We start from the raw sequence: 22,203 nt of genomic DNA, 5'->3' as shown, positions 1-22,203 counted from the left end.
CCAGGTTGGCCCACCAAGTTGACTCTTTAAGTGCGTTCATCAAGTTGCCCCACCAAGTACTCTAACCAAGTCGATTCTTCAAGTGCGTTCATGAAGTCACCCGACCAAGTACTCTCACCAAGTCGAGTCTTTAACTCTATTCATCAAGTCACCCCACCAAGTACTCTCACTAGGTCAACTCTTTAGGTCCGTTCATCAAGTCATCCCACCAAGTCAACCCTTCAAGTGCATTTATCAAGTCACTGCACCAAGTACTCTCACCAATTCAACTCTTTAAGTCTGTTCATCAAGTCACCCCACCAAGTACTATCACCAAGTCAACTCTTTAGGACTGTTCATCAAGTCACCCCGCCAAGTTGACCCTTGAAGTCCGTTCATCAAGTCACCCCACCAACTACTCTCACCAAGTTGACTCTTTAAGTCTGTTCATGAATTCACCCAACCAGGTCAGCCCACAAAGTACTCTCACGAAGTCGACTCTCTAAGTCTGTTCATTAGGTCACCCCACCAAGTACTCTCACCAAGTCAACTCTTTAGGTCTGTTCATCAAGTCACCCTGCAAAGTTGACCTTTTTAGTTTGTTCATCAAGTCACCTAACCAAGTCAACTCTTTAAGTCCTTTCATCAAGTCACCGCACCAAGCCGACTCTTTAAGTCCGTTCATCAAGTCACTAGAACAAGTACTCTCACCAAATCAACTCTATAAGTCCTTTCATCAAGTCACCCCACCAGGTCGGCCCACCAAGTCACCCTACCAAGTCGACACTTTAAATCTGTTCATCAGTTCACCCTGCCAAGTACTCTCACCAAGTCAACTCTTTAGGTCCGTTCATCAAGTCACCCCACCAAGTTGACCCTTTAATTCTGTTCATCAGGTCACCCCACCAAGTACTCTCACGAAGTCGACTCTTTAAGTCCTTTCATCAAGTCACCCCACCAAGTTGACTCTTCAAGTCTGTTCATCAAGTCACCAGAACAAATACTATAACCATGTTGACTCTTTAAGTCTGTTCATCAAGGCGGCCCACCAAGTACTCCCACCAAGTCGACTCCTTAAGTCCATTCATCAATTCACCTCGCCAAGTACTCTCACCAAGTAGACTCTTTAAGTCTGCTCATCAAGTCAAGCCACAAGGTACTCTAACCAAGTTGACTCTTTGAGTCCGTTCATCAAGTCACCCCACCAAGTACTCTAACCAAGTTGATTCTTCAAGTGTATTCATCAAGTCACACCACCAAGTACTCTCACCAAGCGGACCCTTTAAGTCCTTTCATCAAGTCACCCCACCAAGTTGACTGCTTAAGTTTGTTCATCAAGTCACCAGAATAAGTACTCTCCCGAAGTCGACTCTTTATGTCCCTTCATCAAGTCACCCCACCAGGTCGGCCCACCAAGTACTCCCACCAAGTTGAATCTTTAAGTCTTTTCATCAAGTCACCCCACCAGGTCGGCCAACCAATTACTCTCACCAAGTCAACTCTTTGATTCCATTCATCAAGTCACCCCACCAAGTGCTCTCACGAAGTCAACTCTTTAGGTTCATTCACTAGGTCACCTTGCCAAGTTGACCCTTTAAGTTCTTTCAACAAGTCACCCCACCAAGTACTCTCACAAAGTCAACTCTTTAAGTCCTTTCATCAACTCACCCCACCAAGTTGACTCTTTAAGTCCATTCATCAAGTCACTAGAACAAGTACAAGTACTCTCACCAAGTCGACTCTTTATGTTCATTCATCAAGTCACCCCACTAGTTTGGCCAACCAAGTACTCCCACCAAGTTGATTCTTTAAGTCTGTTTATCAGTTCAACCCACCAAGTACTCTCACCAGGTGGACTCTTTGAGTCTGCTCATCAAGTAAAGCCACCAACTACTCTTAGCAAGTCGACTCTTTGAGTCCGTTCATCAAGTCACCCCACCAAGTACTCTAACCAATTCGATTCTTCAAGTGCGTTCATCAAGTCACCCTACCAAGTACTCTCACCAAGTCAACTCTTTAGGCCGATTTATAGAGTGACCCAACCAAGTCGACCCTTCAAGTGCGTTCATCAAGTCACCCCACCGAGTTGACTCTTTAAGTTCATTCATCAAGTCACCCCGCCAGGTCAGCCCCCAAATTACTCTCACCAAGTTGACTCTTTAAGTTTGTTCATCAAGTCACCCCACCAGGTCAGCCCACCAAGTGGACTCTTTAAGTTCATTCATGAAGTCACTCTACCAAGTTGGCCCACCAAGTCGGCTCTTTAAGTTCATTCATCAAGTCACCCCACCAGGTTAACCCACCAAGTACTCTCACCAAGTCAACTCTTTAAGTTTGTTCATCAAGTCATGCCGCCAGGTCGGCACACCAAGTACTCTCGCCAAGTTGACTCTTTAGGTTTGTTCATCAAGTCACCCCACCAAGTTCTCTCACCAAGTCAACTCTTTAAGTTCGTTCATCAATTCGCTCCACCAGGTCAGCCCGCCAAGTACTCTCACCAAGTCCACCCTTTAAGTTTGGTCATCAAGTCTCCTCGCCAGGTCGGCCCACCAAGTACTCTCACAAAGTTGACTCTCTAGGTTTGTTCATCAATTCACCTCGCCAGCTCGGCCCACAAAGTTCTCTTACCAAGGCAAATCTTTAAGTTTGTTCATCAAGTCACCCTGCCAGTTCGACCCACCAAGTACTCTCACAGGGTCGACTCTCTAAGTTTGTTCATCAAGTCACCCTGCCAGGTCCTCCCACCAAGTACTCTCACCAAGTGACCCCGCTAGTTTGACCCACCAAGTCGACTCTTTAAGTTCGCTCATCAAGGCACCCAAACAAGTCAGCCCACCAAGTTGACTCTTTCAATTCATTCATCTAGTCATGTGACCAGGTCAACCCAGCGAATACTCTCACCAAGTCGACTCTTTTAGTTTGTTCATCAAGTCACCACGCCAGGTTGACCCACCAAGTACTCTCACCAAGTCGACTCTTTAAGTTTGTTCATCAAGTCACCCTACCAGGTTGGCCCACCAAGTCGACTCTTGAAGTTTTTTCATCAAGTCACCTTGCCAGGTCGGTGCACCAAGTCGACTCTTTAGGTTTGTTCATCAAGTCACCCCTCCAAGTACTCTCACTAAGTCAACTCTTCAAGTTCATTCATCAAATCACCCTACTAAGTCTGCCCACTAAGTACTCTCACCAAGTTGACTCTTTAGGTTCATTCATCAAGTCACCCCACCAGGTCAGCCCACCAAGTGGACTCTTTAAGTTCATTCATCAAGTCACCTGCCTAGGTCGGCCCAACAAGTCACCAAGTACTCTCACCAAGTCGACTCTCTAAGTTTGTTCATCAAGTCACCCCACCAAGTCGGCCCACCAAGTCGACTCTTTAACTTCATTCATCAAGTCACCCCACCAAGTACTCTAACCAAGTTGATTCTTCAAGTGCGTTCATCAAGTCACCTGACCAAGTACTCTCACCAAGTTGACTCTTTAACTCTGTTCATCAAGTCACCCCACCAAGTCGACCCTTCAAGTGCGTTCATCAAGTCACCGCACCAAGTAATCTCACTAATTCGACTCTTTAAGTCTGTTCATCAAGTCACCCCACCAAGTACTCTCACCAAGTCAACTCTTTAGGACTATTCATCAAGTCACCTTGCCAAGTTGACCCTTGAACTTCATTCATCAAGTCATCCCACCAAGTACTCTCACCAAGTCGACTCTTTAAGTCTATTCACGAAGTCACCCAACTAGGTTGGCCCACCAAGTATTCTCACCAAGTCGACTCTCTAAGTCTGTTCATCAAGTCACCCTACCAAGTACTCTCACCAAGTCAACTCTTTAGGTCCATTCATCAAGTCATCCTGCAAAGTCAACCCTTTAAGTTCGTCCATCAAGTCATCCCACCAAGTCGACTCTTTAAGTCCTTTCATCAAGTCACCCCACCAAGATGACTCTTTAAGTCTGTTCATCAAGTCACCAGAACAAGTACTCTCACCAAGTCGACTCTATAAGTTCATTCATTAAGTCACCCCACCAGGTCGGCCCACCTAGTCACCCCACCAAGTCAACTCTTTAAGTTTGTTCATCAGTTCACCCCGCCAAGTACTCTCACCAAGTCAATCTTCAAGTTCGTTCATCAAGTCACCCCGCCAAGTCGACCCTTTAAGTCCGTTCATTAAGTTGCCCCACCAAGTACTCTCACCAAGTTGACTCTTTAATTCCTTTCATCAAGTCACCAGAACAAGTACTCTAACCAAGTTGACTCTTTAAGTCCGTTCATCAAGTCGGTCCACCAAGTACTCCCACCAAGTCGACTCTTTAAGTCCCTTCATCAGTTCACCCTACCAAGTACTCTCACCAAGTGGACTCTTTAAGTCTGCTCATCAAGTCAAGCCACCAAGTACTCTCACCAAGTCGACTCTTTGATTCCATTCATCAAATTAGCCCACCAAGTACTCTAACCAAATCAATTCTTCAAGTCCGTTCATCAAGTCACCCCACCAAGTACTCGTAATAAATCATCTCTCAGGTGCCAAATTCCCGGCGGGTGGGGTTTGTAATTTGTGCGAGTGGGGGAAAATCTTTGAAGTGCCAAATTTTGGCCGGGTTTGGTTTACAATTTTTTTGAGGGTGGGAAACTCTCCCAAGTGCCAAATTCTTATTGGGGGTTTGTAATTTCTGCCAGGGTGGAAAAATCTCCCAAGTGCCAAATGTCGAGCAGGTGGGGTTTTGTGCAAATTTCCGCGAGGGTAAAGAAATCTCCCAAGTGCCAAATTCCTGGTTGGTGGGGTTTTGTAAAAATTTCCGTAAGGGCAAAAAAATTCCCAAGTGCCAAATTCCTGGTGGGTGGGATTTGTAATTTGTGCGAGGGCGGGAAAATCTTCCAGGTGCCAAATTTCGAGCGAGTGGTGTTTGCAATTTTCATGAGGGCGAAAAAATCTCCCAAGTGCCAAATTCCCGGCGAGTGGGGTTTGTAATTTCTGTCGGGGCGGAAAAATCTCCCAAGTGCCACATTCCGGGTGGGTGGGGTTTTGTAAAAAATTTTGCGAGGGCAACAAAATCTCCCAAGTGCCAAATTTCGGGCGGGTGGGGTTTGCAATTTCTGCGAGGGTGAAAAAAATCTCCCAAGTGCCAAATTCTCGGCAGGTGGGGTTTGCAATCTTCCTGAGGGCGTAAAAATCTCCTAGGTGCCAAATTCCTGGCAAGTGGGGTTTTTAATTTCTGCTAGGGTGTAAAAATCTCCCGAGTGCCAAATTCTGGGTGGGAGGGAAGGGTTTTGTAGAAATTTTTGCCAGGGTAGAAAAATCTCTCGAGTGCCAAATTTCGGGCGAGTGGGGTTTTGTAAAATTTCCACGAGAGGGAAAAAATCTCCCAAGTCCCAAATTTTGAGCTAGTGGGGTTTGCAATTTTTAGAAGGGTGGAAAAATCTCCCAAGGCCCAATTTCTCGTTGGGTGGGGTTTTGTGATTTTCGCCAGTGCGAAAAAATCTCTCGAGTGCCAAAGTTTCCTCGAGGGCAAAAGAGTCTTCCATGTGCAATTTCCATGTGCATTGGGTTCGTAATCAATGCAATTTCGGGTGGGTCAAGTTTGCAATTTCTGTGAGGGCAGAAAAATCTTCCAAGTCAAAATTTCAAGCAGGTCGGGTTTCATAATTTCCAAGTGCCAAATTTTGAGCGGGTGGGGTTTTTAAATTTTGCGAGGGCAGAAAAATCTTCCAAGTCCAAATTTTGAGTGGGTGGGATTTGTAAATTTTCATGAGGGCAAAAAAATCTTCCGACTGCAAATTCTAGGCAGGTCCTTGGGTTTTATAATTTTTGTGAGGGCAGACGACTCATGTACGTGATCCAAAATTAGTCAACCTATTTTTTTGGTTAACGCCCAAAGTTTTGATATCAAATTGAGTTGGCTACCCTAACTCAAATTGCCTCGAGCCTAATCGCCTTCAAATTTTTTGCACAACCCATGTCACCATGCTCGACTTGATTCTAAGTGCCCGGAGTCATGTATGTGGTCCAAAAGAGGTCAACTTCTTTTTTTTGGGTTAATGCCCAAAGTTTTCAACTCAAACCGTGTCGACAACCCCGACACGAATTTCCCCAACTACCCCAACCTCGACTCGAAACTTGTCGAGCCTTAACTGCCTCCAATTTTTTTGCATGACTCATGTCACCATGCTCGACATGATTCTAAGAGCGCCAAGTCATGTGCGTGATCCAAAGGCGGTCAACCTTTTTTTTGCGTTAACGCCAAAAGTTTTCAACCCAAATTGTGTCGAAAACCCTGACTCGTATCGCCTTGAGCCTTAACTACCCCCAGTTTTTTTTAGGACTCATGTCACCATGCTTGAATTGCCAAGTTACCCCACCAAGTCACCTCTTTAAGCCCACTCACTATGTCATCTCGTCAGGTTAGCTCACCAAGTCGACTAATCAAGTAGGCCCACCGAGTCACCTCAAGGAGCTAACTCAATGAGTCACCTCACCATGTTGACTCTTTAAGCTCGCTCGCGAGGTCGCCTCACTAGGTCAACTCAAGTATGTTGCCAAGTCAACTCTTTAAGTTTGCTTGCCAGGTCGACTCACCAAGTTAGCTCACCATGTCATCTCAACAAACTAACTCACCGAGTCACCTCACCACGCTGGCTCTCTAATTCCTCTCGCCAAGTCACCCCACCAACTCGCCCCGTTAAGCCCACTCACCACATCAGTTAACTAGGTTGGCTCCCCATGTTAGCTCACCAAGTTGACAATTCAAGAACGCTCACCAAGTCTGCCCCTAGGTCATCTCCCCAAGTTGGCCCACAAGGTGGACTTGCAAAGTTTCCTTAATGAGTTGACTCTTCAAGTTTGCTCGCTAGGTTGACTCCCCAATTTGGCTCGCCAAGTCAGCTCACCAAGTTCGCTTGCTAGGTCACCTCCCTAGTTTATCTCACCATGTCATCTAAATGAACAAACTCACTGAGTCGCCTCACCAAGTTGGCTCTTTAATTCCACTCGCCAAGTTGCCCCACCAACTTGCCTCGTTAAGCCCACTCGCCATGTCAGCTCGCCAAGCCAACAATTCCAACGCGTTCACCAAGCCGACTCTTGCAGTTTTCTCACCAAGTTGGTTTCACCTTGCCAAGTCAACCCCACCAAGTCGCCTCAATGAGTTGACTCTATAAGTCTGCTCACCAAGTTAGCTCAAGCATAAGTGTTGAGAAGTTATTGCAGATTTTTAGTGGAAAAATATGCTAAAAATCTTCAGGCTCACCATTGGAGGCCTTAGAGTGCTCGAATGAGGTTCAAAAAATTGAGGGAAGGGTTATAGTAGCATTCCTAAGCCTGTAGATCAAGAGCTAGCATTTTCAAAAAGTGGTTATAATAGCCAATCGGAGCAACGATTCATGAGTTATGGCCTTCGAAAGTTGGGCTACCAAAATTTCTAAAATAATTTCTCAAAGATGTATTAAGCAGACTTATGTGTATTGTCAGGGTCTTCCAGCCATAGGTATTTAAGTCCAAGCATCTAGAACCTTCCCGGCTAGCATAAAATTTCCTATTTAAGAAGGGCTCAAACATTGTCTAGGACAACTCTGGGTGATAGTTGGCAGCTTGCCTTGCAGGCTGTTGCAGTGAAGGTGCCCGTGTGGGTTAGCATATTGTGCTTATGAATTATGCAATTCCACTTCTATAGTCCAAATGACAAGACCACATTTTGTTCTTGCATTTTCTATTATTTCTATGGTTCTATTATAAGTTTATGGTATTAATGAGACCTTCCTGCGTCACCTCACCAAGTCACGTCTTAAGCCCTGCTCACAATGTCGACTTTCCAAGTCAGCTCAACAAGTCAAGTGTTGAAGCATGCTCACCAAGTCGACACTTTTAGTTCACTCACAAGGTCTTCTCGCATGGTCAGCTCATTGAGTCACCCCACCAAGTCGCCTCAATGACCCAACTCATCGAGTTGCCTCACCAAGTTGACTCTTTAAGTTTGCTCACCAAGTCAGCTCATCAAGTTTCCTCTCCTCAAGGCTGGTGACCAAGGGTTGGATAGCTTTGCTCATCGGGTCCCCTCACCAAGTGGGGTCGCCAGGTCACCCCACCAAGTAGCCTCAACAAGTTGACTCTTTCAATTTGCTCGACAAGTTGGCTCACCAAGTCAGCCTACCATCTCACCTCGCCAACTTTCCCAACCAAGTTGCCTTTTTAAGCTCGCTCACCAATTGGACTCACCAACTTGGCTCCCCAGGTTGGTGCACCAAGTGCTCTCACCAAGTCGAATCTTTAAGTTCAATCATCAAGTGACCACATTTGGTTGGCACACCAAGTTGACTCTTTAAGTTTTTTCATCAAGCCACCCTACAAGGTCGGCACACCAAGTACTCTCACCAAGTCGACTCTTTGAGTCCATTCACGAAGTCACCCAACCAGGTCAGCCCACCAAGTACTCTCACCAAGTCGACTCTCTAAGTCTATTTATCAAATCACCCCACCAAGTACTCTCACCAAGTCAACTCTTTAGATCTATTCATCAAGTCACCCTGCCAAGTTGACCCTTTAAGTCTGTTCATCAAGTCATCGCACCAAGTATTCTCACCAAGTTGACTCTTTAAGTCCTTTCATCAAGTCACCCCACCAAATCGACTCTTTAAGTCCATTCATCAAGTCACCAGAACAAGTACTCTCACCAAGTCAATTCTTTATGTCCCTTCATCAAGTCACCCCACCAAGTCAGCCCACCAAGTCAACTCTTAAGTTCGTTCATCAGTTCACCCCACCAAGTATTCTCACCAAGTTGACTCTTTAAGTCTGCTGATCAAGTCAAGCCACCAAGTACTCTCACCAAGTTGACTCTTTGAGTCCGTTCATCAAGTCACCCCACCAAGTACTCTGACCAAGTCGATTCTTCAAGCACATTCATTAAGGCACCCCACCAAGTCAACTCTTTAGGTCCGTTCACCAAGTCACCCTGCCAAGTTGACCCCTTAAGTTCATTCATCAAGTCACCCCACCAAGTACTCTCACCAACTTGACTCTTTAAGTCCTTTCATCAACTCACCCCACTAAGTCAACTCTTTAAGTCTGTTCATCAAGTCTCCAAAACAAGTACTCTCACCAAGTTGACTATTTATGTCCATTCATCAAGTCACCCCACCAGGTCGGCCCACCAAGTTGAATCTTTAAGTCCGTTCATCAGTGCACCCTGGCAAGTACTCTCACCAAGTCAACTCTTTAGGTTCATTGATCAAGTCAACCCTTTAAGTCCATTCATCAATTCGCCCCACCAAGTACTCTCACCAAGTCAACTCTTTAAGTCCTTTCATCAAGTCACCCCACCAAGTCGACTCTTCAAGTCTGTTCATCAAGTCACCAGAACAAGTACTCTAACCAAGTCAACTCTTTAAGTCCGTTCATCAAGTCACCCCACCAGGTAGGCCCACCAAGTGCTCCCACCTGTAGACACCTAAAAACCTTTAGAAAATAAAGTATTTTTATTTTCTTAAAAATTCTTGATGACATCATCATTTATTAATTAATTAATTAATTAATTAATTTTTATGCCATTAAATCCCTTTATCTTAATTTAAAATATTTAATTAAGGAATCCCTCCCAAAAATGTTTAAATCTTATTTAAACATTATTTTCTTATTTATTAATTATTTAATTAATAAATTGACCAAAAACCCCAAAATAAATAAAGAATTTTTTTTTGCCCAAAACTTGGCCAATTTCCTTAAGACCACTAACCTCTTCCAAAATCTTCTAAATTCTTCTTTAATTTTGATTAAAGGATAATCCCATCATTTCCTACCCCTAATCCCTACTCAAAATATTTAATTAAGATTAAATATTAATCTTCATGTTTATTAAAAAAGTTTTAATAAATATCTCCTCAACCCAAACCCTTGAAATAAATAAAAATTTATTTATTTCCTAAAAATCTAATTTATCCTCATCCTAGGAAATTCGAGACTATTCTAGAAAGTCTTTATCCTCATCCAAAGTCTAGACTCTTCTAGAAGATGTCTTTAAAACTAGTCCTAATCCTCTCCTAACCTTGTCACATTCCCTAAACATGAGTTAAAACTTCCTAACCCAAGCCAAAGTTAACAAATATCTCCTCCTTCACCCACCCTCATTAAATGTCATCCACTTGCCTATCCCTAAGCTAATCCTAAACCATTCTAATCCATCCTCTAATCATTTGCACAATCCTAAGAAAGCTTAAAACCCTCCTAATCAAGCCCAAGTCGAAATTTCTCTCATCTCCCTCAAAATATCTCAATCGTAAAACTTTATGAAGCCCACTAGGCCATAAATGACTCTTCCAAGCCCTTTTATTGCTCTTACAAGTCATTATGAGGGTCTTTATGAAGATTTTATCCCTTGAGCCTCATTTTTTGACTCATCCTTCCCCTTTCCTCTATCCTCTCACCATGTGACATGTGTCACTCCTTGATTGGCAATAAGGAAGCACAATCCATGTGCTCTCCTCTCATGCAATCTGAGCCCTCCATGAGCTTTTTCCCATCCTTGCATCTTAGCCCTCAATCCCTCAAGCCTCTTGCCTATAAATTGGATCCTTCCCCTTTGCAAAATAACACAATCCATGAAGTAAAGTCATAATGCCATTTTAAGAAGCCATTTTACATCAAAACCATACACTCACACCCAAATTCCAACTCCATTTGAAGCCCTTTTTAAAGCATAAGCTTGAGCATACATCCTATCTATTTAGACAAAGCCACTCAACAAGAGAGCTTCTTATTGAGAGAGCCCATTAATGGCTCATATTCTCAATTGAGATCTCATCTTAGTCTATCTTGAAGTTTATGGATTTTTTTTAGTTTGTAGAAGCTTTATTTAAATTTGGTTTCTATTAGCATACTAACATTGCTCATATACATTTTGGCACGCCTGGTGGGACTCCGCATGGGTCATCTTCATTAGCTTTTTTAGTCAAGTTTTGTATGTCATTTGATAATTTTGGCTAATTTTTCTTGTTTTTGTGATTGTTAGGATTGTATAAATTGGTTTTTTAGGTCCACATGAGCATGAAGAAGACAAAGGAACTCATAGTCTATCTCATAGTGTTTGCAGATTTTTCAAGCTTATAGGTGGAAAAAGCACTTGGAATTCTTCTTCCTCTTCTTGTCTATATTCTTCTTATTCCATCTACTTCTTCTTCTTCTTCTTGTGGGAGATCTTGGCCTTTTTTTTTGAAGGAAGAAAAATCATACACACTTCTTTTTAATGCTTAAAATGAACCCCTAAATCATACTTAAATCCATTAAAAACTAAAAATTTACAAAAAAAAATGCCTTTTAACAAGTAAAACTAAACCAATCCAATCATTTGCATCCTTGCAACATCAAGGTTTTAGATGCATTCATGCAAATTTAGGAACACTTCATTTTTTGGGAATTTAAAAAGAAATTCAAGTTTCCATTTCAAAAGGTTCAGAATCAACACTAAGTTCACACTAAAATCTAAATCAAACTCAAAGCATCAATCAAGGATAAAATGAACCTCATTTGCAAATATTTTAAAGTTCTTTTAAAAATCTCATGAAAACTAAGATTCCTAAATGGTTGCCAAAAATTGTCCTAAAAGATTTGTTATTTGTTCCAAAAAAATGTCTTCTTGCAAAATCTTGAATGTTGCTTAGGTTTTTCATGCATCAAAACAACCTAGGAATATCATTTTTGGGCTTAAAATATGCAAACTAGAACACAAAATCTTGAATGAAAACCAAAGTCCAAAGAGTCATTTTCACTTTTGAGTCCAAAAACAATCTTGAATGATCTAAGGTTAAAACAAAGCACTTCAAATTTCTTAAAATAACACACAAAATCTCAATCTTGAATGCTCAAAGGAAAAAACTTGAATGTTTAATCACTTGTCTTTTAATGCATGTTGCTAAAATCACTCTTGAGTGCCTTGGATTAAAATCATGTTTGTTTTTTTTATGAATGCATGATTAAAACAAAAAATCCAATCTTGAATGCCATAGATCAAATAATCATCTTTTGGGGCATAAAAAGAATCCATATTTTTTAAATCTTCTAAGTTATAAAAAATAATAAAGACGCTTTGAGTAAGTTTGTAGTTGGACTCACCCTCTTTAATCACCCATCAATTTAACCATTGGTTGCAATTTCAACGCCATCTATGGGGATGGATCTACCTAAGAGGGTGTTAAGTGCTCCAGAAAGATCAAAATCCACTCACTTGGGTCTTTAGTGGTTTTTCTAAGTTAGAAAATTCCTTGAATGCACATTAATCTCGCTCACACTTCATTTGGGCATAAAAATTGGACAAATCTTGATGTGGAGGGCCTTTGGGTGCACGCTTACCAATTGAGTTTCACAAATCTTTGTTTTGGGCTTAAAAAAAACTCACACTCAATCTTGAAAGCCTAACAATCAATGAACATTGCATGGTTTGGATGCATTTTCAATGACGCTCGCATTTCTTATGTTGACGATCTCTCGAATTTCATTATGCTGATGATGCTATCAAATTGGAATGAACATTGTATGCCATAATCACAAGTGTCTTCAATCATAGCTTACAAAATCTAAATCATCAATTGGAATAAACGCGTGTCTTTTAAAGCCTAAGATCATGTATGTGGTCTTGTTTTACACTTTTTAGGAGGCTTGCTTGGGGATTTCATCACCCCTTGGATGACCTCAACTCCTGCGTTTCGGTGGAGTATAAGAATCGGGAGGTGAATCAAAAGAAACCTCCCTTGGGATCAAGATTTTGTCACTCGGGCTAAGCCTCAAGGAACTTTATACCCTTGAGAAGTGAAAGAGGAGAAGTGGGATACTGCTCCTTTCGGCTGTGTGACATCTTTTTGGTTTCATCTATAGATTTGGGCCTCACATACCTTGCGTATATAGAGGAATCCCTAGCTATAAAAAATTTCATCATTGTAGAAAGCTTCCTAGGATGTTGGTGTGTTTGACGTGCTTGCTCCAAAAAAATTTCTGCTTGTTTGTTCATAACTTTTGAATGAATGTTTGCCAAATTTGATCAAAAATTCAAAAAAGTAGAAATCTCCCAGCTGAAGGCATACTTAGTGTAGTCACTGCCTCATCAAAAAATCATCCAAGCTCCTCTACGGCAACCAAATCTATCTAGAACAATCCCAAATCCAAAGTTGACTCTTTAAGGTCATTCATCAAGTCACGTGACTAGGTCAGCCCACCGAGTACTCTCACCAAGTTAACTCTTTAAGTTTTTTTATCAAATCACCCTACTACGTCAGCCCACCAAGTACTCTCACCAAGTTGACTCTTTAAGTTTGTTCATCAAGTCACCCTGCCAGGTCGGCCCACCAAGTTGACTCTTTAAGTCCGTTCATCAATTCACCCTTCCAGGTCGGCCCACCAAGTTGACTCTTTAGGTTCATTCATTAAGTCACCCCACAAAGTACGCTCACCAAGTCGACTCTTTAAGTTTATTCATCAAATCACCCCGCTATGTCTGCCCACCAAGTACTCTCACCAAGTCAACTCTTTAGGTTTATTCATCAAGTCACCCTGCCAGGTCGGCCCACCAAGTGGACTCTTTAAGTTCGTTCATCAAGTCACCCAGCCAGGTCGGCCCACCAAGTCACCAAGTACTCTCACCAAGTCGACTCTCTAAGTTCGTTCATCAAGTCACCCCGCCAGGTTGGCCCACCAAGTTGACTCTTTAAGTTTGTTCATCAAGTCACCCCGCTAGGTTGGCCCACCAAGTAGTCTTGCCATGTTGACTCTTTAATTTTGTTTAGGCTAGCCAAGTCTGCTAGCTAAGTCATCTCACCACCAGGCTAGCCAACTCTACTCATCGAGGCATCTCACCATGTGTGCTCACCAAGTCACCCTAGAAAGTCACCTCAACAAGTTGTCTCTTTAAGTAGATGCTCACCAAGTCAAGTCACCACATTGACTTACCATGTTGCCTTACCAAATTGCCCCACCTGGTCACGTCTTAAAGTCTACTCACCATGTCATATTTCTAGCTCGATTCCCCAAGTCAGCTCACCAAGGTGGCTCACGAGTCAAAATTTCAAGTGTGCCCACCAAGTCAAGTCTTTAAGTTCACTCACCAAGTTCACTCGCTAGGTCAGCTCACCGAGTCAAGTCATCTCACCCAGTTGACTTACCATCTTTTGTCACCGTCAATTTACTCCTGTGGCTCATGAAATCACACCACCTAACTGATGTCAATTTTTGGCTCTGTTGCCAAATTCAAAAAAAATGGGGTCGTGGATGGCTATTCAGTTACATTTTTCAATGAATTGATTTTTTTAAGGCACTTGTCTACGTGAATGCATATTCTTGAATGCAGAGCAAGCCTTGCAATAATATCTTATATAGGAGAGGCAATGTGCTCGAAAAAAATTTGAGTCATAATTTTCAAATTGGGTAGCCTTGGATATAAAATGGATCAATTTACCCTCCTGACTGATGCAATCAAATCACCTAACCAATGCATATCTTTGTCTTCGTTGACGACCTCATCAAAAATGGGGTCGTCGATGGCTATTCGGTCACATTTTTCATTGAATTGGGTTTTAAGGTACTTGTCCACTAAATGTACATTTTTGATGTAGAGTAAGCCTTGCACTAATAGCTTATATAGGGGAGGTAGTGTGCTTGAAAAATGGTGGGTGAGCTAGCCCGACTGACACAATCTGGGCGAGCCATGCTGGCCGACTCGATCTAGCTGAGTCGTTCTGGCTGAGCCATGCTTGCTGAACCAATCTGGGTGAGCCATTCTAGCCAACCTGATATGGATGAGCCATGCTGGTTGAGCTATTCTGGGTGAGCCATGCTGGCTGACCTAATCTGGGTGAGCCGTTTTGGCCGACCCAATCTGGCCGAGCTCCAAAAATGGTGTCATGAATGGCTGTTAGGTCACATTTTTCATTGAATTGGATTTTTAAGGGATTTTTCCATGCTATCATAGATTTCAAATGCAGAAGGAGCCTCACACTAATAGCTTATATAGGAGAGGTGGTTTCTGCAAGCCTCTCCCATGCCCCTTTCATTGATTCAACATTGGTGTCTAGGCAGATCAGATTGTTGGGTTTTCAAACGATGTATGTTGATGTTGAATCAATGAAAGGTGCATGAAGCGATCTTAGTGCTTTTCCTTGGCTCTCCTTTAGATCATGTTTTTCGATGACTCAATTTTGGAAAAGGTGAGGCAGTGGTTGTCGATCCATGGCATGTCTTTCAGGTGATTTTAAAACTTGATCTAAATGTGAGCCCTTGTCTAGCACTCCGACGTTGCTTGGAATAATGGCAATTTTCTATGGGTGCTTGGTGCTCTTGAAATTTTTCATGGTGTACTTATCATGGCTACATGGGAGCTTTAATATAGAAAGCTCTCAACAAAAAATGGTGGTCGAGCCATGCTGGCCGACCCGATCTGGGCGAGCCATGCTGGCCGACCCGATCTAGGTGAGCCATTATGGTCGATGCAATCTAGGCAAACCATGCTGGCTAACTCGATCTGTGTGAGCCATTTAGGCCAACATGATCTGGGTGAGCCATTCTGGTCAACCCAATTTGCACGAGCCATTTTCGTCGACCCGATCTGGCCGAGATCCAAAAATGGTGTCGTGGATGGCTATTTGGTCACATTTTTCATTGAATTGGATTTTTAAGGGATTTTTTCATGCTATCACAAATTTCTAATGTAGAAGGAGCCTCCTACTAATAGCTTATATAGGAGAGGTGGTTGCTGTGAGCCTCTCCCATGCCCCTTTCATTGATTCAATATTGGTGTCTAGGAGGATCGGATTGTTGGATTTTTGAACAGTGTATGCTGATGTTGAATCAATAAAGGCGCATGAAGCAATCTCTGAGTGCTTTTCCCTTTAGATCATGTTTTTCGATGACTCAATTTTGGAAAAGATGAGATAGCAGTTGCAGATCCATGGCGTGTCTTTTTGGTGATTTTAAAACTTGATCTAAACATGAGCCCTTGTCTAGCACTCCAACGTTGCTTGGTATAATGGCAATTTGCTATGGGTGCTTGGTGCTCTAGCAATTTGTCATGGTGTACTTATCATGACTACATGGGATCTTTAATACCAAAAGCTCTTGGTGAAAAATGGTGGCCAAGCCATGCTGGCCGACCCGATCTAAGCGATCCATTCTGGCCGACCCGATCTGGGCGAGCCATGCTGGCTGACTCGATCTGGCCGAGCCATTTTCGTCGACCCGATCTTGCTGAGCTCCAAAACTGGTGTCGTGGATGGTTGTTTGGTCACATTTTTCATTGAATTGGATTTGTAAGGGATTTTTCCATGCTACCACAGATTTTAAATGCAGAAGGAGCCTCGCACTAATAGCTTATATAGGAGAGGTGGTTTCCACGAGCCTCTCCCATGCCCCTTTCATTGATTCAACATTGGTGTCTAGGAAGATTGGATTATTGGATTTTCAAATAGTGTATGCTGATGTTGAATAAATGAAAGGGGCATGAAGTGATCTCTAAGTGCTTTTCCTTAGCTCTCCATTAGATCATGTTTCCCGATGACTCAATTTTGGAAAAGGTGAGGCAGCGGTTGTCGATCCATGGCATGTCTTTTTGGTGATTTTAAAACTTGATCTAAACATGAGCCCTTGTCTAGCACTTCGGCATTGCTTGGTTTAATGGAAATTTTATATGGGTGCTCAGTGCTCTAGCAATTTGTCATGGTGTACTTATCACGGCTACATGGGAGCTTTAATATCGAAAGCTCTCGACAAAAAATGGTGGCCAAGCCATGCTGGCCGACCCGATCTGGGCGAGCTATGTTGGCCGACCCGATCTAGCTTAGCTATTTTTGTCGACCCAATCTGGCTCTTCTTTCTCACTCCATCGGCACAAATTCAGGAGTTGTTCAACAATGGTTGTCATTCCAATGTGTAATTTCAGTGATCTAGAGAGTGATGCTAAGGGCGGGAGCTTGCATCTAGCATTTGGGATGTTTGTGCAAGCGAGCAGGGGAGTTCCTCTTATCGAAACCTCTCCGTGGCCTTTGAATATAGATCCAGTGCTGACGATATCGATGGATAAAAGCCTTGGATTCTAAATTTTTTTAGCTAACATTGGTTTTTGTGAGAGATGGGTATGAAAGCACATCTTGATTGCTATGCAGAAGCTCCCTAAGGTCACCTCTGTGCCAAATCGGTCGACACAACATTAGGAATGGTTCGATAGCATTTGTCATTCCAATGTGTCATTGGGGGATGTCTTGGAAAGTGGCCTTTCAAGGGCGAGCTCATGTCTAGCACTTGTATTGTGCATCGCATCACAAGTGAATGGGGAGATCTCTCTATGAATGGCGGCATGGTGATTGCAAGAGAAAATTGACTTAGTCAGAGCATTGGCCTCAGGCCATTATGACGGCCTTGCAATTTATCTTTAATTGCAACCTATGTTTGCACAGTAGTAGAGTTTGCATGTAAGATTGGCCTTATTCTTGATAGTTCCAGGAGATGACCTCTAGAAGTTTTGGGTTGGGCCCCTTTAAGGTGAAATTCATCCAGTTGATCGGATGAGCTTGATGACCATTTCACTACCTTGGCTCCATGAATTCACATCTCCTAATCGATGACAATCTTTTGCTCCTCTAATGACCTTATAAAAAATTTGATAGTGGATGGCTATTTGGTCATAATTTTCAACGATTTGGATTTTTAAGGCAGTTGTCAGTTTGTTTGCTAATTTCTAATGCAGAGTGAGCCTCACACTAATAGCTTATATAGGAGAGGTGGTTGTCGCAAGCCTCTCCCATGCCCCTCTCATTGATTCAACATTGGTGTCAGGGCAGATGGATATGTTAGATTTTGAAATGGTGGACACCGACATTGAATCAATTAGAGGAGCATGAAGCCCACCCTCGAGGTGCTATTCCTCGACTCTCCTATAGATCATGTTTTCTGGTCACTCAGTTGGCGCAATTTTGGAAAAAGGTTTGGCAATAGTTGCCAGCCCTCACTACGTCTACTTGGTGATTTTAAAACTTGTTCTAAAATGGGAGCCCTCATCTAGCACCTCCGTTCGGTGTTGCTCAGATATTGCATGAATTTTTGCTATCGGCGCAAATCCCCCAATGAATGCCTAGCCTTGAACTCTCTCTTAGATCACCTTCTTTGATCACTCAGACCAATGCAATTACAGAAAAGACTTGGCAATGGTTTCCATTCTACAACGCATCTGTTTAGTGATTTCAATGTTGATCTAATGGCGAGCCCTTGTCTAGCCATGAGGTGGGTGCTTGGCACTCTAGATATTTTTTGTGTGCCTATTGTGGCTACAATGGGAGCTTTGATAACAAAATCTCTCAGTGACCCTCCCCAATAGAATCAATGCTGATGTTCAAGAAAGACACGTTATTCAGATTTGGAATATTGGCACCAGCATCATTTCTATTGGGAGGGCCGTGAAGCATCGTTTCTATTGGGAGGGTCGTGAAGCCGTGAAGGGCCTTGCACAACCCTTCACCCTTTAGCATGGTGGTCTCTATTGGCACTTTGGAAACTAGCTCTTCGTCATGGGAAAATGTTTGTTGTAATCAAGAAGGATTTTTTCTGTGCGGTTGCACCTCAACAGGCGTCTAGGAGGCATATGCTTGGAAAATGGATGTCTCTGAGTGGCCTTACAATTTAGATGGCTATGTGTGCGGTGCATCTTGTACAAACTTGAGGCTTTTTTTCGAGTAGTGGCAACAATGAGTTTGAGGGTAAAGGGTTCCGTACGGGATGTTCTTCCTAGGTGCCTATGAACCGAGGCTCCCTGTTTGGCCCTCTCCAGTCAACGATGTGAAAATTTCCTCTTGTGTCAAATCTTTTAGCATTGCGAGTCCTGCATGTGTTGTGAACATCATTCTTGTTTCTTGTGTGGCAGATTATGTTTGGATGCATGATGGAGCGAATGCAAATTTTGGTTTCCCATCACGACGAGCATCCCTTGGTTGTAGTAGGTCTTAAGGGTCCCTTCATTGTTAGAAGCTACCTGGTCAATCCTTCCAATAGTCATATGGTTGTCTCAAAGATTAAGCCATGCATGTCTAAGTATGAACTATTTTAGACTGTGAAACTATGGATGGCTCATTAAATTAGTTATAGTTTCTTTGATGGTACTTTGCTACTCAGATAATCATATTAATTCTAGAGCTAATACGTGCACCAAATCTTGACTCTTAAAAGAGATGCATTTATTAGATAAAAGGTCAGTATGAGCTTGCCTGTTGTTCCGGTGATTCATGATAACTCGATGGATCACACAGCCTTTGTGCTGGTGACGCTTCATTCAAATTTATGCCCTATCAACTTTCAATGGTAGGATAGAGGCCTACCATGGTGGTGATGGGTCATAGAGAATTAGGGTTTGATTCCAAAGAGGGAGCCTCAGAAATGGCTACCACATCCAAGGAAGGCAGCAGGCACACAAATTACCCAATCCTGACATGGGGAGGTAGTGATAATAAATAACAATACTGGGCTCATTGATTTTGGTAATTAGAATGAGTACAATCTAAATCTCTTAACGAGGATCCATTAGAGGGCAAGTCTAGTGCCAGAAGCCACGGTAATTCTAGCTCTAATAGTGTATATTTAAGTTATTGCAGTTAAAAAGCTCATAGTTGGACCTTGGGTCATCATGGTCGGTCCGCCTTCTGGGTGTGCACTGGCCCTCACATCCCTTCTTTCAATGGCGTGTTCCTAGCCTTAATTAGCTAGGTCGCAGTTTTGGCACCATTACTTTGAAAAAAGTTAGAGTTCTCAAAGCAAGCCTATGCTCTAAATACATTAGCATGGAATAACGTGATAGGAGTCTAGTCCTATTCTGTTAGCCTTCAGGATCGAAGTAATGATTAATAGGGACTGTCGGGGGCATTCGTATTTCATTGTCAGAGGTGAAATTCTTAGATTTATGGAAAGACAAACCACTATGAAAGGATTTGCCAAGGATGTTTTCATTAATCAAGAACATATGTTGGGGGCTCAAAGATGATCAGATATCGTCCTAGTCTCAACCATAAATGATCCTGACCAGGGATCGACGGATGTTGCTCTAAGGACTCCACCAGCACCTTCTGAGAAATTAGAGTGTTTGGGTTCCAGGGGGAGTATGGTCGTAAGGTTGAAACTTAAAGGAATTGATAGAAGGGAACCACCAAGAGTGGAGCCTGAAGCTTAATTTGACTAAACATGGGGAAACTTACCAGGTCCAGACATAGTAAGGATTGACAGATTGAGAGCTCTTTCTTGATTCTATGGGTAGTGGTGCATGGCTGTTCTTAGTTGGTGGAGCAATTTGTTTGGTTAATTCTATTAATGAACGAGACCTCAACCTGCTAACTAGCTACGCGAAGGTTCCCCTTCACGGCCAGCTTCTTAGAGGGACTATGGCCTCCTAGGCCATGGAAGTTTGAGGCAATAACAAGTTTGTGATGCCCTTAGATGTTCTGGGCCGCACGCCCGCTACATTTACGCAACCAACAAGTTTCTCTCCCTGGCTCGAAAGGTTTGGGAAATCTTGCCAAATTGCATCATGATGGGGATAGACCATTGCAATTATTGAACCTTATCATTTAGAGGAAGGAGAAGTCCTAACAAGGTTACCGTAGGTGAACCTGCGATAGGATTATTGTCAGTTTGAGACCCTGAATCATGTAGGGGATGGATCTGGTCTCCTCCCCACCCCCAAAATCTTGGCAACATGTGGACACTTGACCCTGCAGCGATGTGCTAGATGGACAAGCTACGGTCCAGCACCTTTGAGGTTGAGGGTCACATCGAATGCCGTGATCAAAAGCATGGATTCCCCGTAGGGAAAAGAAGAGACTCAGATGCAATCTAGATTAGAATTGGTGCCTTCAAACGATGTCTACATCAGAGTGAGAGGTCTCTACCTAGTTGTAGTTTAGAGGGGGTTTGAGCCTCATCCCCTATTGATATTTCATGGTTTGATCATGTGCATGGCACTATGCTAGGGATCCGTTGTTTCAACGGTGAAAGGTCGTGACTGCCGCAACACCCTATTGCATTACCTAGGTGTGTTGACTCGTCACTTGGACCATTCTGTGTTTAAGATGGGTGCACTTGCATGATTTTCAGGGTAGGGGCCCCATCCACTGACATGGCTCTCCCATGCATTGACTCCCACCTTTTCTTGGTGATGGGGCGAGGACACACCATAGCGTTCCTCGTCACATCGATTGGGTGCTCGGGGTTAAGGATGTGTCAACACCCAACACACGGGTTAAGAATTGACTCTTTAAGTCTACTCACAGCTCATCAAGCCAGCTCACCAAGATGACTTATCGTCTCACCTCACCAGGTTGCCCCACCAGGTCACCTCTTCTTTAAGACCGCTCACCATGTTGGCTCCCCAAGTCAGCTCACCGAGTCGACTATTCAGGTTGCTTCACCAAGTTGACTCTTTAAGTTTGCTCACCAAATTAGCTCCCTAACTCAGCTCACCAAGTCGAATCACCTAGTTGTTTTACCACCTTGCCCCAACAAGTGTGCTCACCAAGTTGCCCCACTGAGTTGCTTCTCTAAACCCACTCACCATGTTAGCTCACCAAGTCAGTTTTTCCAGTATGTTGCCAAGTCAACTCTTTAAGTTTTCTCACCAAGTTAGCCTGCCCAAGTTGGCTCTTTAAGTTCACTCGCCAGGTCAACCTGCCCAAGTCACATCAGTGAGCTAACTCGTTGAGTCACCTCACGAAGTTGAATCTTTAAGTGCACTCACCAAGTCAACTCACCAAGTCGACTCACCATCCTGTCTCGATAAGTTGGCTTGCCGAGTCACCCCACCAAGTCACCTCTTTAAGCCCACTCATCATGTTAGCTTGTCAGGTTAGCTCACCAACTCGACTAATCAAGTAGGCCCACCAAGTCACCTCAAGGATAGCTCCTCACCATGAGTCACCTCACCATGTTGACTCAATGAGTCACCTCACCATGTTGACTCTTTGAGCCCGCTCGCCAGGTCACCTCACCAAGTTGACTTGAGTACATTGCCAAGTTGACTCTTTAAGTTCAATCGCCAGGTTGACTCGCTAAGTCAGCTCACCATGTCATCTCAATGAACCAACTCACTGAGTCACCTCACCATGTTGGCTCTCTAATTCCACTCACCAAGTTGCCCCACAAACTCGTCACGTTAGGCCCACTCACCATGTCAGTTCACTACGTTGGCTCCCCGTGTCAGCTTGCCAAGCCAACAATTCAAGCATGC

At 43.3% G+C, this 22,203-nt stretch overlaps 1 pseudogene; it reads left to right on the top strand.

Moving 5' to 3' along the window:
• The first annotated feature begins 18,963 nt into the window (after positions 1-18,963).
• Positions 18,964-20,607, top strand: LOC149573792 (18S ribosomal RNA; annotated as a pseudogene).
• Positions 20,608-22,203: the final 1,596 nt, after the last annotated feature.

Source organism: Cupressus sempervirens, chromosome 2, assembly GCF_028749045.1.
Source record: "Cupressus sempervirens isolate cs-2001-9-10 chromosome 2, ASM2874904v1, whole genome shotgun sequence".
NCBI lineage: Eukaryota > Viridiplantae > Streptophyta > Pinopsida > Cupressales > Cupressaceae > Cupressus > Cupressus sempervirens.
This window is presented reverse-complemented; position numbering and strand designations above follow the sequence as displayed.